Source organism: Calidris pugnax, unplaced genomic scaffold, assembly GCF_001431845.1.
Source record: "Calidris pugnax isolate Ruff unplaced genomic scaffold, ASM143184v1 scaffold174, whole genome shotgun sequence".
NCBI classification, from domain to species: Eukaryota; Metazoa; Chordata; class Aves; order Charadriiformes; family Scolopacidae; genus Calidris; species Calidris pugnax.
In genome coordinates, this window is record NW_015090907.1 from 1,754,844 (window position 1) to 1,768,494 (window position 13,651).

A 13,651-nucleotide genomic window follows, 5' to 3' on the forward strand; every position below is an offset into this window, starting at 1 on the left:
TGGTGGTTGTCCCTGGAAGACTGACACTGGATCTGGCCAGTGTCATCAACATCGGATACTTCCTGAACTACCTTCAGCAAGATCAAGTAGATTCCATTATGCTGACTTTGCATATGGGGTGGTCCACCCACAGCATTTCTCAACTAATTGATCCAGAAGAGGAATGCGTTCCACATGCCCTTCTTTGCTCCTACTGTGAGCAGGTTCTGCAGGACCAATGCCACCTGGCCTTATAACCAGAGGTTTTGGACTCCAAACACCTCTGTGGTCTAAATTCCTTCATGTTCTCCATATTGAGAACTTGATACAGAGTTAGATCTTCTCTATTTTGCTGCACCCACCCATATCTAGGGAGGCAATTAGCCTTTTGATACACTTTCAGCTGTTTTCACTGTGGGAACTAATGAGGACAAGGGCAAGTACATTATGCCTGAGCAATAGTAGAAAAATACGCCAAACATTGTAACAACACTTTCCCAACATCTCTTCAGGTTCTTTAGTCAGAGGTGGCATCATTGTGGTCCCCTGACAGCAATTTTCTTCCCCTCATTTGTTTCATGTTTTTTTGAAATACTTAGGAATGTTTGCTGCTGATATCATGCTGCAGCAGTGAGTTTCACCATAAACTCTATGAAAAAGTACTCAAGCACACTCTCTACCAGCACAGCAAATCCAAGGAGCACATGGAAGGCAGCCTAGGCTCTAACGTACACAACCCCCAGCAAGCTTAGAGCACATGCATTTAGCACATACTAAAAGAAAAAACAACCTTTTTTTTTTTCCATTTCATCTCCTAGTTAAACGGCTATGCCATTGCTAGACGGAGTGCAAGACCTGGCATTTTATTAGCAAATCTCCCTCATGCCAGTTTGCAAATTGGAAGTAGTATCTGTAAAGCAGGGAACCAAAAAAACATGGAATGTGGTTGTACTGCAGAGCACACGTAACGTGCCTCCGCTGCTGAATGCTGGTGTGCGGGTGGAGTTTCAGGAAAGCAAATACCTTCCCCAGCTATAATGACTGTCCGCAAGCCCTCCTCAGTCTGCCTACAAGTAAGATCCTGTTCATTCTGCACCTTTGTCCGAGCTTCTATTTTAGCTGTAAACCTAGAAAAGTCACTTTAAAGTGTTGACTCAGAATAACTGTATTTCAGACTGTGCTATGGACACAAAGAATAATATTTTAACTCAGATAAAATATCTACATTTTATCAGACAGATGGACAATATTCTATCAATGTTACAAGCCAAATCACCTAGTGCTCAAAGCATCTTCCTTTTGCATTGTCTGGCAGAGTTGGAAATACACTTTTAGCTAGGGTACCTACTGGCAAAGGGGGAGAATGCATGCCAGACTGCCATGTCCTGCAGCATGGCTGGGACTGGATGGCTCACGGCTGCTGACTGGATCCCCTGTGACTCAGCTGGGCACCTGCAGCCCAGTGCTACACCACGCACCGAGCCATTGCTCCTCAGTGTCACCCCCACCTAACTCCCGGCGCTTGGCCTACAACCGAGTGACACTTCGAGCAGCTTTTCCTGGCTACTGCGGGAAGGTCTCTTGTCTCTGATTCCATCTGAACATCTTTGCGCACCCCCAAGGTGGAAACAGCCACAGCCGAATGCCAAGTCCCAAACCTCTCAGCACCATCTCGCATACAGCCCTCTGCCCTGCTTTTTGGGAGACAAGAGACCCTCTTGTACCTGCCTCACGTTACAAGACAGAGGGGAGCGCCTGCAACGGCACCGACAGTGTCCACCGCCCAACGGCCCCTCCAGAACCCTGAAGCGGCGGCGGCGGCCCCGGGAGGAACCACCAAGGGACTCGGTCTGGAGGGCTCTCCAGAGACCCACCGGGAAACCCCGCATCGGCAAGCCTCGTCTTCCCCCCGTCCCGCAGCCGTCCCACCGACACCCACGCTCGGCTTCCCCGTTTCCCTCGCGGGGCCTCTCAGAAGGCCGCAGCCCCTCGGCGCTAACAGGAGGTCACCCCCGACCACGGCCTGCCCCTCTCCCCCCCAAAATGGCCGACGCTCCCTCACTGCCCTCTCCCAGAGCCGGGGGAGGGCGCCGCGGAGCTGCACCACGTCTGGGCCGGGCCCGGCCCGGCAGCCCCCTCCCCGCTACCCTTGACGTCAAGCACCGCCCGGTCCCCCGTCCCTCCCCTCATTGTCAGCGCCCGCACCCGCCGCCCGAGCCTGGAGCCCCCCCGCGGGCTGCGGCTGCCCAAGCCCGGGCTGTCCCGCCGGCGGGAAGGGAGACCGACCGCTCCCCGCCGCCCAGGTAGGCAGAGGTGGGCGAGGAGGGGGCGGGCGTGGGGTGCCGCAGACCCCGCCAGACCGGCGGGACGGGTAGGAATTTGAGGCATCCGCTTTGTCTCCGCGGAACGGCAAACCGCCTTCCCTGCCCGGGCGGGCGCCTCAGGGCCGGGTCGCCCGCCGGCTCTCCCTCGGAAATGGGGCCGCCGTCGGGCTCCTTCCGACGTGACCGGAACAGCCGCTTTCCTGACCGGAGAAGCGGCCCCGCCAGCGCCCGGTCCCCGCCCGGGAAGGGCACGGTGCCTCAGGGCTGCCTTGGGGGAAGGTCCTAGACCCCCCGGTGAGCGCCGTTGAGATTTTGGAGGTTTCCACGCGCTTTCTGTGAATAACCGTGTGGGTTTTTTTCTTGCAGCCACATACTCCCTTTCCTGTTGCTTAATTTTTTTGTATTCCTCTTTCTTTCCCCAGCCCACCCACGTTTATTGTATAATTAATAATGTTCTCCCTTTTCTACACGAGGTTTTCTGATGCTCTGCCTTTGTTAATCACTTTAGCCTTCTTTGCTCCTCTGTCGTGAGGGAATTCATTGATGGAAAGTCCCACATTTGGCTTTGCCAGGTGTCTCTCATGCTGGTGTGCGAAGCAAGTGGAGTTGCAGACATTTGGTGGTTGTCCTTGGTGACTGTGCTTTCACTGCAAATGTGCTTTTTTTTATTATCTTCTAATGCTACATCTGAAGCCTTAAAAACAATTAAACACAAGTTAGAGTGACCATCCCAACTAATCGGCACATTCGAGTTAGGTGCAGTGGGATTAGATTTTAACTGTTGCGTAAATTCTCTTAAAATCTTCCATGAAAATCACAGGACAGAGTGCTCGTCATTGCAGCCTGTGTTGGGGTTGTTCCTTATCAAGTCTTCAGCTGAGGGCAAGCACCTCCCCGCAAGGTCCCACACAGCCATGACAGCCAAAGGGGGAAGTATTTTTACAACCCTGGAGTAGTCTCAGGCATTCAGAGCTTTGGGAAAAAAATGCAGTTACTTACCACATGCCTCCAGTCTCTTGGCAGAGATATGCATCAGCTGGATTGTGAGGAGGGACAGTGTTCCTCAGTGTTACTGCTCTCTGTGTGAGTTCCAAACCTACAGCGATGTGCTCTGGTCAGTTCATGCAGCCTGTGGCCAGCCGGTGCATTTCGGTAGAGGCAGCGTGCTCCATGGCTGTCTCACGTCTGTAGCGCTTGCAGGAGCATAATTCCTGCATTGTACCAGCTCTGTGGCGGTAAGGACAGCAGAAAACGGTTGGCACTGGCTGCCAGGCTGACCCCTGCCCTGAGGGAGCAATGGGGTGCAGGACCCCTGGCCGGGACCGTGGCGGGGCAGCTTGGGGCAGCCAGCCCTCTGTGCCAGGCTGGGCACTGCGGGGAGGAGGAGGAGGACTCGGAAAGCCAGGTCCTGCGTTTCTTTTGAATGTGTGGCTGAAAGTTCCTGCAGGCAGGAGTGAATTGGGGCATGGGGGTGTGGGAGAACGGAGCAATTCAAGAGTAGGCAGGTCCCCATTAACTAATCCCTGTGCCTTCCTGGAGCAGGCCTTCATCCTCAGCTTCCCCAAATCCTATAAATGGTAAAGTTTCTTCACCCCAGTACAGGACAATCTGATCGATTTGTACTTAATAGGAAGTCAAAATAAGTTACAGCAATGGGGAATCTTCACTAGCTCTCTGTCTTCCTCTGTGCTCTGAAAATTTGGCCCAAGTGAGAATAAGTTACTGAATTTATTTAGCATGAGTTGGGATGTGTAGACAAAAATAGCTCTTGTTAAAAAAATACTCTCAAATGTGGCTATTACCAGAAATGGTAATGTTTAAAAGCCTGCTATGCCTTAGAATCTAGACCACATTATTTTGTTTGTTAAAATGGGTTGGTGATTACATCTTTGAGCATGACCTTACTGTAACACAGGCGCTCTGAGGTTGTGCTAAACCCTTCCTTCCCATCGAGGGCTGTGGTTGGTGAGGAACCAGACAATGTGTGCCTCCTTCCTCATGGAGGCTTTTCAGAAAGTGCAGCTGGCATGACTGAGCCAAATAACAAAATAGGACAATTTTGATAAAATAATTACATTAAAATAAAGCAACTAATCTTTTTAGGAAGCCATTTGGATTGGAAGATTCACCTGATGGTGCTGATTAATAGCAGTAATATGTTTTGCACTAACTAGTGCAGTGCAGGTCATAGGAACCCTTAAAACGTATTGGAAAGGAAGAGCACTACTTGTGAAGATGTCACTAACAAAGCCATAACCACCACAAGTCTAAGGACTATTGTACAGTCATTTTGCCTTGGGTAATATTTGTATCTGCATATGTGAATAAGAAAGCACGACTCTTGAAATGCTTGGTGAGAGCTGATGGGCAAGTGAGGGTTGCCAGCACTTCCTGCATCCCTGGTGCTGGTGGTCTGCTTCACCCTTCCATACTGGTATTCCCTCTGCTTTAGGCAGGCTACATCCTTGGAGGGCTTTGAGACCCTTAGTTTGATCTCCTCTTCTCTGTGCAGTCACCAAAGGTGGGATTCATCTCCCCGTCCAAACTCAGATGTTTGCCAGGGTAACGGAAGGCAGCCTTCCTGTCATGGTGACTATGGTCACCCCCAGCAGACACTGTGGACAGTCACATCTCTCTGGATTTCAGGGCTTAGAGTTGGTGGGAGAATCAGCTTTTGGTGGAAAACCCACAAATGGCCTTTAATTTGCCAGACTTTGGAACTTTCATAACCACCCTGACTGTGAGAAGGCACTGCAGGCATGTCATTCCCACGGAGTTGGTGGGGTTTGGGTTGATTCAGCTGCCTGAAAATCAAAGCATTTTTTTAAAATTATCAAATATGAAGTGCGGCATTGGACATCATCCACCAAAATACGACAGTTCAGGCCTTCATTTTTTTGTGTCTCTGGCTTTGTAGGTTTTGGCAGTGATCGTCCCCTGCCCAGGTCCTAATCTGGGCAGATAAGGGGTTGTAAGGCACAGTTCAGCCCTGTGTTCTTTAACCCTCCCAGGGTGGAGTAAGATACGCAGGTGCAACAAGCAGCCTTACCTGAGTGCACAGGAGCATAATCACCCTCCATGGCCAGTTTCTGTTTCCTTCTCTGTCAAACGGAGCTGAAACTATTTCGGTGCTTTCTTGCAGTGGTTGTGCAGTAAATTTAATGTTTGTATTCCTGAAGGTTTGAGGTTCCCACAGAAACACAATCTGGAAAGGTGAATGCACAGTAAAGGGCTGTTTAGAAAATGAATTTTAATATTATACTTAGCAATCAGCCTGCTATATGGCCTTTTTCTGCGAGAGCTGGGTAAGCTCAGCTGATGGTGGTACCCATTAGGGTCCATACCAATAGCCCCAGGAAGAAAATGGATAATATATTTGCTTAGGAACAAAATTGCCAAAAAAGAGAGCTATAGTGTAAGGAAACATTACACTAAGTTTGTTTCTGTGTGGCAGTGGGCAGATGAGAGCTGCTGCTCCCCACTGCTGCAGCTCTATCAACTTGGAGGACAGATGGGGATTTTCACATCCTCTCCAGCCACAGCTTCAGGCAGCGCTGCGTCAGGGCAGGGTGGCACCAGGGCTGGAGAGGGTGCATTTGCCTTTTCCCTCGTCCCAGCTGCTCTTTCCTCTGGGTGCCCTTTCCAGCCCTATCCCAGCAAACGCAAACTCCATGCAGCCATGTGAAATTAACCATCGGTTTCCTCCCCACCACCTTTAACCCTCCCGAATTCCCAGCCTGGCTGCGGAGTTGGTTGTCTGGCCGGGGGAGGGGAGCATGGGGCTAGAACCGGGCAGGCGCAGTGCAGGGCTACCTAAAAATGAATGATTCTCCTTCAGTCTGAGGATCTTGTCCAAAGTCTCTGAGGTCACTTTTGCAGTGATAACATCCCTTGGGCACGTTCATTGCTGCCTGTCTTTGTATCTCTGCCGCTGTCTTGCTTTTATGGTGACTTTGGATGTGCTGCCTTTGCAAAGTTCCTGCTTGCACAAAGCACTGCCCAGATTTGGGCAGCAGGAGTACTGACGCCATGTTTAGAGGGCTTCAGTGCAAAAGTTTCCAGTATTTATTAAGTCCCAACAATTTTGGCTCTACTTGTCAGAGCTTTACTGGATTGGGCAAACCTCAAATATCTTCTCAAAGTAACATTTGAGCCATATTGTCCAGGGTCTGATCAGCTGTATTGAACTTGGGCTAGCAAAGTGCACTGGTCTCACCTGTATAAATACTTCCTGTGAGCTGGAAATTTCTGTAGTGCTGCTCCTTGGCCCGATGCAGTGTAATTTCAGCCATCCTGAGCCTGTCATCCCCTGTGCTGGCCCACAGGGAATTGTTTGTCCATAACTCAGCCATGCTGGGTGGTGCCAGCCCTCCTCTTCCCTTGATGGCAGACGTAGGCAGGCTGGCCTGGCTCCGTGGGCAGATCCCACTCCTGGGTGCTCCAGGAGGAAGCGGGATGGGACTTGCACGGCTAAGTGTGGGTGCTTCCTCACCACCCCCTCACTGTCTGCCCTGGTTTGGGAGGAATCTGTAGTCATGAAGGGGAAAGTGTAGGCTTTAACAATTTTAATCAGTACTGCATGGACTAGCCCCTGCATGTAAACATTTATAGTTCTGAATTTACTTAGCTAATTGGTTTTTAAGTCAAAGATTAAGTCATAGTTTGACCTGCCATGCAGCCCAGGCCATAGTATCAAACCTCACTTAGTATCAAATTAACTCATTAACTTTGCCATTTTTGAGGTTTGTGATTTCAAATTGCAAACTTGATGGTTGGGGGAGGCGTTGGTGAAATTAAATAAGACTTTTTGCCATGAGAAACAACATTCTTTGGTTGGATTTGTGATTGTTTGGCTCGGAAGTAGCAGGACAGATTTCATTCAGACATGCTGCAAAGAGCGTTGTGGCTAAGACCAGACACACATCCTTGAGTGTGCACTGCATGCCTTTGAGAAAGCGGAGCAGCAGGAGATGAGAAATGCTTTCTTAGCCCTGGTGGGAATCAGCTTTGGTGGTTAATATTACAAAACCCCTGAAGCTTGGGGCTCATGTGTCAGGCTGCACGGTAGGAGAGAAAAGCATCCGCTGCTGTGGGCAGGTGATGTGAGAGGGCTGCCTGGCCTGCCTCACAGCAAGGCACTGGCTGAGGAACGTGCTTCCCGGTAGCACAGCAGTTCTGCTGCAGGACAGCCCTGCTGCTGCTCAGGGAGGCAGCAGGAACAACAGGTCATCCCATCCTCAACTGCTTGCAGCTACTCCAGGGTGCAGGAGTGGGCAGCAGCAAGCACACTGCCTTGTGGAAGTGCAAATGCCACGGTAGGAAAAGGTGGAGTAGGGGTGAAAGAGCAAGCATGTTGTGTAATGTGGTTTGACCTGTGTCCATGCTTTTCATGTATGTGTTGCAGTGTTCTGATTGACCTCACAAGTGGTAGCTTCAATCTGAGCTGAGAATGTGCCTTTTTGTGTGACTGATTACAATGGCCATAAGCTCAAGCAGCTCTTTAATTAGCTGGAGCACATTTCTCTTTACCTTGAATGTTTACTTTTCACGTTTTCCTGCCATGTACAGTCCAGAGGCTCACAGGTAAAGCAGCTCAAGGCTGTGCAGTGTGGGCACCTGGCAGCGTAACTCCTCCTGCTGCTGTCAGCTCTGCCACGCTGTGCTGCATGCCGCACCGCGCAGCTGGGAGTGACAGGATTTGCTGCAGTGCTGCATCCACGTTGCAGCAGAATCTGTCAGACTTTGTTTTCACGTTCATTCTCAAAATTGCTTTTATATGAATCGGTTTTATATACATTGTCTGGGTTTTAAGCTACAGCACCAGCTTGTGGCTTCCCCATTGGGCTGGTTTGAAAACTGCTTTGAAATTCGTTTCTGAAGCTGAGAGGAGGCTGCAGAGGCTCCAAACTCGTGCTGATCATCTGATTCCACTGCAGCACTTCCAGCTGCTTGTGCCTTTGAGGTGCCTGTGCCTCACGTGGGAGTGCAGTCGGTTACCTTAAAGGGAAAATCTGATGAAACTGCTTCAGGAACTTGTTGTTACATGTAATATCTTAGTGGAATTTACCAGAATAGAAAGGAGATTCCTGACCTAGGATCTGGAACAAAGCTGAAAAAACATTAATTCCTCAGGTAGTGTGAATCATTTGGAGATATATCTGTTTTTATTGGAGAATAATAATTCCTCTGTGATAATAAATAACTGCTAGTACTGCATTGTGGTGAGAATTTGAACTTGGAGCAGTCGAGAAATCCTAATGAAATTTCTCACTCCATTGTTTATGTACCATTCTGTATAGCTGCTGGTTTTAATGTTGTTGAGTGTGAGTGATTAATGTCTTAGCATAAAAGTATCCTATGAAATGTGGGTGTTGATGTTTCTATGTGAGATTTGGCTGTAGTATAACAGCCTGCGTATGTTCTTAAATTCTCTGGATGTTGCCTTTAGGTAGCTTTTTGCGTTCAGCAAAGCGTAGCAACAAGAAGCGTGGTTTGGAATAGGGCATTTCTTTTTGCCTGAAGTGAACTCTCACAGAGGTACAGTGAAGGGGAGAGTGAGTATCATCAGCATTTTGGGAAAGCTATGAAACTGTGTGTTTGAAGGTGAATGCCAGAGCAACCTGCTATGGAAGTGGAGGGACTGGCTTCCTGCGGTGATTGGAAGATGGAGGGGGCTCCTTGGGCACTTGGTCTCTGCAGAGCATAGACAGCAAAGGAGGTCCTGATAAGCTGAGTGTTAAATAGCTGCTGATGTGAGGCTGATTTTAGGCACAAGCAGAGTAAAACAGCAACTGCTGAGTACACCTTGATTGCCACGCAACACTCCTTGAGCCTGGGTCACCTTCCCTGCACCTTCCCTGAGCAGCAGCAGTGGCAAGACCCATTCTCTAGCTTTCTTTCCCTGACTTTCAACAGAAGCATGCTCCCAAGCCCTTACTCACACACCATCTCCATTCACTTTTTCCTCTGCTGCCTACATTTTGAGCTGATTTGCAGATCAGTGCTCTTCCCCCACTCCCCCATTCCCCCTCCCCCTTTTTTTTTTCCTTTTCTTCCTTTCCTCTTTTCTTAGAGATTTCTGCCCGTGTGCCTCCAGTGACTGCTGGAGCATGTGGCTGGGAGTACTCAGCACAGTTTTTGCCTCAGAGCCCAGCTGTGCTTTGTGTGGGCTGGTGGGGCACACAGAGCTCCTCTCCTCTGCAAAAGCAGGGCTGGCAGCAACAAGCTGGTCAGGGTCAGCAAAGCCTGATGGGCATTGCAGTGACTGCATATGGGGCTGCGTGAGTGACAGCGCAGTGGGCCGGGCAAAGGAGAAGGCTATTCTCTTCTGCTCAGTACTGGTGAGGTGGTGTCTGAAGTCTCATGAGAGTCAGATGGATCTTTCACTCTATGAGGTTGATCAGAGCCCCATCCAACCTGACCTTAAAAACACTTCCAATGATGGGGCATCCACAGCTTCTCTGGGCAACTCTGTCCGGTGTCTCAATCACCCTCGTTGTAAGAAATTTTTTACTAATGTCCAAGCTATCCCTGGAGGTATTTAAAAGATGGGTAGAAGTGGTGCTTAGCGGCATCGTTTAGTGGTGGTTTTGTCAGTGTTAGGTTGATGATTGGACTCAATGATCCCTTCCCACCTATGATTCTGTGATTCTAAGCTAAACTGACACTCGTTCAGTTTGAAACCATTACCCCTTGTCGTGTCACTACAGGCCATGGTTAAATGTCTCTTTCTGTCTTTCTTGCAAACTCCGCTTATATATTGAAAGGCCACAACAAGGTTTCCTCAGAGCCTTTCCTTCTCCAGGCCAAACAATCCCAACTCTCTCGGCCTTTCTTCACAGGAGAGGCGTTCCAGCCCTTGGATCATTTTTGTGACCTCCCGTGGACCCTCTCTAGTCTTTCTGGGGACCGCAGAGCTGGAGGCAGCACTGGGCTGGAGGGGTGTTTCCCCGGAGCAGAGAGGCAGAATCCCCTCCCTTGCCCTGCTGGCCACGCTGCTGGGAATGCAGCCTGGGATGTGGTTGGCTTTCTGGGCTGCCAGCGTACATTGCTGGCTTATGTCCAATTTTTCATCCACTAGGACCCCCAAGTCTTTCTCTGCAGGGCTGCTCTAAATTTGTTCATCCCCCAGCCTGTGCTGACGCTGGAGATCACCCCAACCCAAGTGCAGGAAGGTACAACGTGTTAAATTCTGACTTGATTTTCACCATGAGATTGGTGTGACACAGGAACAGGGCCTGGGGGGTTGTGGCATCTCTGACCTTGGAGATTTTCACAACTCGATGCAGTGCTGAGCAATGTGCTCCAGCTTTTGATACTAACCCTGCTTGGAGTGGGAGCTCAACTAGGTTCTGTGATACTTGGGGTTAACTTTGTCCCCTTACTGGCAACCAAGATGAGACAAAAAGTATGGATTTTGGATTCTTTCCCCCTACAGAAGGGATCAGCCTGCTGGGGAAGTGGCCGAGCCAGTCCTTCCTTCCAGTGAAACATCCATCCTTCCTTCAGTTTAGGGAGTACAAGGGGAAAAAGGACACATAAATAATGATGGCGAGCGAGGTTAGCCAGCCCAGCCCTGGTAAAGTGCTGGAGGGAGACCCTGTGCTGCCATTTGTGGGTTATGCTCTATTTTTCACTCTCCACTTGCTTAAGTGTGCTGTAAGAAAAGCATATGCCCTCTTGGCTCCGATCTTCATTTAGGATGGGATTCAGATAAATTAATGCTTGGCATTAAGCCTGCAGATTTCCTCATTGGTGTCTTTTGTGATGCTTGCAGGAATACTTGTGCTTCAGGAGCCATAGAATTCGTTTGTCTTCTGTCCAGAGTACCCATTGTCCATTGCCCATTAGATACCAGTGGATTTAAAAGCAAAATCAAGCTGCCCTGTAGAACTGGCTACTTCTTGTTAATATGGGGTATTTCAAGATTGATGGTTTTCTAGCAGCATGAAACTGAGAATTTTGAATAAAGTTTACCTGTGATAGTCATGAATTGGTTGACATCTTTAACCCTTTCATGCCCTATGGACAAGAGGCTGGTAGAAGCTGGATAATCTGTGGAGTCAGTGATGTATTCAGCCTTCTCTTTGGGGAAGAGCTGCTTGGCACCTTCCTGCTGGAAAGCCTGTCCCATGCTTCTAACCCCAACAACTTCTTAGCTGCATACTGAAAAAAGCAGCTGGATGCTGAAGATGATCTTCTCCCTGAGAAGTTGTGGTTATTCTGATGTGTCAGTGCCCACCCTAATCAAAGGAGTCACTTTATGCAAGCGAACGGGGAATAACTCCTGCCCATTTGTGGGAAGAGGGAGCAGAGGCCAGGTACCCGTCTGCTGTCTCTGTTAAGGAGAACCAGAACAGTGGCTGCTGAATCCCCCAGCCAGTCACCAGACCTTGGACTCCTAACTCATGGAGACCATTGAGTTTTCCCTCTCAGCTCTTGGCCCAGAGCAGTGTCTGTAGTGACTGGTCTCTGCCTGCCAGTGCAGTGAGATGCGCTGACTGAAAGGCCATTTGGCCAGTGTCTGGTGCAATGCTGTATGCCCCGTGTGTGAAATCCCTATTGTCCTTTTGAGACACTCGGGCTGCAGGTGAAAATATTCTGTGCATAAATTCATCAAGGGTTTTAAGTGGGCTGTTTTCAATGGCGTGACTGAGCAGTGTCATAACACCATCCTGGCAGCTTGTCTCGGAGCCTTCCCTTTCTCCATGGAGTATTAATTTTGAGGTTAATGTGTTTAAGTCCCCACAGCTACAAGTGTGCTTTCACTAACAAGCATATTCCTTAAAAAGTCTGGGCTGTGATCTGTTATTAAAAGTTATTTTTATTTATTTTTTTGTGAACTAAAGGTATTTTCAGCAATACATTGAACACAAAACAGTCTCGTTACAGTCTTCCAATCCACCCAGTTGTCTTCTCTGAAAAAATCACATTTAAGAGAGTGACATAAGCTCCTGAATACCTCCTTTCATTTGACTTTGTGCTTGTCAGTGAACAAAAAAGATATATTCTGAAGCTGCAGGGTGGGAGGTTGCAGTAAAAAAAAAAAAAGTCTATTGTTATAAGGGAGTCCAAGATCACAATTAATACTTGTGATACAGCCAGGGGACAGAGTTCCTGAGAGTTTGTGTTGGGAGGCCATGAAGGATTTGGAGATTACTTGCACTGCGTTAGTTAGCCAGCCAGCCTTCATTTACCTGTGCAAGGCGTTGTGAAACACTGTACCTGAGGTCCACCTAGTTCAAATGACTTGGGGGAGAAATCACACAGGCTTTGGCTGCGTTGCCAGTGAGTCAGTGTGTGCGGTGGGTGGAGTAACTGGTGCTAGTGCAGGGCTTCCTGCCTGGTGCATCGTGCCCCATCTTGCCCGCCCGCCCGCCTTCCTGCTTCAGAGCTGAGTGTGGATTTCATGGATTGCAAAAGGAGCACATAGGAGACAATCTCCTCTCTGCGCCAAAAGGTTGACTTCGAGCCCACAACGATGCTGCCAGTGCAGGGGAGTTCTGCAGGCAGGCTGCATGGGGTAACCCAAGCCCTGCAGCCCTCATGCCAGAGGCATTTCAAACAGCTGTCTGCTTCCAGCTGTTCCCCAGCCAGCTGAGCTGAGGGATGCTGCTACTCTCTTCCATCTCTAACAAAGGGCCTGATTGGATGCACCCACAAGTGCTGAGAGAACTGGCAGATGTTATTGCTAAGCCACTCTCTATCACTTTTGAGATATCTTGGAGAACAGAAGTGCCTGAGCACTGGAGGAAGGCAAATATCACACCAGTCCACAAAAAGGGCAGGAAGGAGGACCCAGGGAACTACAGGCCAATTAGTCTCACCTCTGTCCCAGGGCAAGTAATGGAACGACTTGTTCTGGATGTCATCTCCAAACACATTGAAGATCAAGAAGTTATCGGTATTGGTCAACACGGATTTACCAAGGGTAAATCATGCTTGACCAATCTGATAGCCTTCTATGATGTTGTAACTGGTTGGCTAGATGAAGGGAGAGCAGCAGATGTCATCTACCTTGACTTCAGCAAGGCTTTTGACACTGTCTCCCATAACATCCTCATTAGAAAATTAAGGAAGTGTGGGCTAGACGAGGGGGCAGTGAGGTGGATTGAGTCCTGGTTGTGTGACAGGACTCAGAGGGTTGTAATAAATGGAGCGGGGTCAAGTTGGAGGCCTGTGACCAGTGGTGTCCCCCAGGGGTCAATACTCGGCCCAGTCCTGTTCAACATATTCATCAATGACCTGGACGAGGGGACAGAGTGTATTCTCAGCAAGTTTGCTGATGATACCAAACTGGGAGGGCTGGCTGACACTCCAGAGGGCTGTGCCACCATCCAGCGTGACCT

At 49.3% G+C, this 13,651-nt stretch overlaps 1 protein-coding gene across 2 annotated transcripts in view; it reads left to right on the forward strand.

The window, feature by feature from the left end:
• The first annotated feature begins 2,183 nt into the window (after window positions 1-2,183).
• LUZP1 (leucine zipper protein 1) overlaps window positions 2,184-13,651 on the forward strand; it is a 43,441-nt gene continuing 31,973 nt past the window's right edge. For both annotated transcript variants that reach the window (XM_014949179.1, XM_014949180.1), the window contains exon 1: window positions 2,184-2,282. The gene's annotated coding sequence lies outside the window, so the exon portion shown is untranslated. The remainder of the gene's footprint in view (window positions 2,283-13,651) is intronic.